The sequence below is a fragment of the Lathyrus oleraceus genome, chromosome 6 (genome assembly GCF_024323335.1).
Source record: "Lathyrus oleraceus cultivar Zhongwan6 chromosome 6, CAAS_Psat_ZW6_1.0, whole genome shotgun sequence".
In the NCBI taxonomy this organism is placed as follows: domain Eukaryota; kingdom Viridiplantae; phylum Streptophyta; class Magnoliopsida; order Fabales; family Fabaceae; genus Lathyrus; species Lathyrus oleraceus.
This window is the reverse complement of record NC_066584.1, coordinates 490869407-490871552: the sequence shown is the minus strand read 5'-3', so window position 1 is coordinate 490871552 and position 2146 is coordinate 490869407. Positions and strand designations below refer to the sequence as shown.

Sequence of the window (2146 nt, the reverse complement as noted above, 5' to 3'; positions counted from 1 at the left end):
TGCAACAAAATCAATTTTCTGGAAATCCTACCGAGGATCCAAACCTTCATTTATCCGTATTTGTCCAATACGCTGACACTGTTAAAGCTAATGGTGTCACTTCAGAGGCAATTCGACTTCGTCTTTTTCCTTTCTCGTTAAGAGATAAAGCTAGAAGATGGCTTCAGTCTCTTTCTTCCAACTAGGTCACCACATGGAATGAGTTGAAGAAAGTGTTTCTTGCCCGATATTTTCCTCCAAGCAAAACAGCTATGTTGAGAGCCCAGATAAACGTATTTATGCAAAAAGACAACGAGTCTCTTTTTGAAGCATGGGAAAGATATAAGGACATGATGAGACTCTGCCCACACCATGGTTTAGAGGACTGGTTAGTAATTCACACCTTCTACAGTGGTCTCTTGTACAACACAAGGTTAACAATAGACGCCGCCGCCGGTGGTGCGCTTATGGATAAACCTTACACCGACGCTTATCAACTTATCGAGAGCATGGCCCAAAATCATTATCAGTGGGGAAGCGACCGAACAATGGTAGAGAAACCTCAAACAAAAGGAGGCATGTACGAGATAAGTAGCCTTGATCATGTTAATGCAAAAGTGGATGCTCTTGCCCAGAAAATTGAAAGTTTAAACGTATCACCTTCAGCCACCGTGGTTGTCGTAACTCAAAATTGCGAAGTCTGTGGAATTCAAGGTCACACTCCTACAGATTGTCAACTCCTAACAGGAATTCAAACAGAGCAGGTGAACTATGCTCAAGGAAATCCTTACTCGCATACCTATAACTCAAACTGGAAGAACCATCCTAATTTTTCATATAAAAGTAACAACGCATTATACGCACCAGGTCAAGTTCCCAGTCAAGCTCCAGCTATACCTCCTGGATATCAAAAGCCGACCCCATCTACACCTAATAATAAGGTTCCTAGGAAATCCAACTTGGAAATCATGATGGAGAACTTCATAGCTTCTCAACAGCAAACCAATAAAGAGTTCTTAAACCAGAATGTACACACTAGCGAACAGATTAAACAACTAGCAAGTAAAGTAGATGCCCTGGCTACCCATAACAAAATGCTGGAAACACAAATCTCGCAAGTAGCTCAACAACAAGCGCCTACTGCTGCCCCAACCGGTACATTTCCTGGACAACCCCAACCTAATCCGAAAGGCCACGCTCATGCAATTATATTAAGAAGTGGAACAGAGGTAGAAGGACCGTCTGACCTAAGGATTGAGAACCAAAACTCTAAAAAGTGAACTGAAGAAGAAGGTAAACCTAAGGAAAAGGAAGAGTGTAATAAGGAAACCGTAGAAAACAAAGAACCTTATGTAGCTCCGCCGCCTTACAAACCACCTATCCCTTATCCTCAAAGGCTAATTAAAACCAAAGACGCGGGCCAATTTAAACCTACTGAAACAATTAAACGTCACAATTCCTTTTACAGAAGCTATTACACAGATGCCCTCATATGCTAAGTTCTTAAAAGAAATTTTATCTAATAAAAGGAAACTTGAAGATAGCGAAACCGTTACACTCACTGCCGCGTGTAGCGCAATAATCCAGAATATGCCTCCTAAACTTAAAGATCCTGGTAGTTTCTCTATACCCTGTCATATAGGAAAATTTGTCGTAGATAAAGCTTTATGCGATTTAGGAGCCGGTATCAGTGTTATGCCCTTGTCCATATGCAAGAAACTTGAAATGGGAGAATTAAGACTAACTAAAATGTCTGTGCAATTAGCAGATCGTTCCGTTAGATATCCCGTAGGAATTCTTGAAAACGTTCCCATACGCATAGGTCAATTCTACATCCCCACCGATTTTATAATTATGGACATAAGAGAAGATGAAGTTACCCCCATTATATTGGGAAGACCCTTCTTAGCAACCGCCGGTGCTATCATACACGTAAAACAAGGACGACTCACTTACGAAGTAGGAGAAGAGAAAATTGAGTTTATTCTTTCCAAAATTTTGAAAGCACCTGCAATAGAAGACACATGTTACTTCATGGATATCATCGATGAATGCATAAAAGAAACAGAATTCGAAAACGACGATTTATCCGACTATCGTGTAGAAGACAAATTGAACCAATGTTTATCAATAACATCAGACCCTATGCAATGCCTTAAGAAACCAA

At 40.5% G+C, this 2146-nt stretch overlaps 1 pseudogene; it reads right to left on the bottom strand.

The window, feature by feature from the left end:
- Nucleotides 1–258: 258 nt before the first annotated feature.
- On the bottom strand, nt 259–358 carry LOC127099197 (uncharacterized; annotated as a pseudogene).
- Nucleotides 359–2146: the final 1788 nt, after the last annotated feature.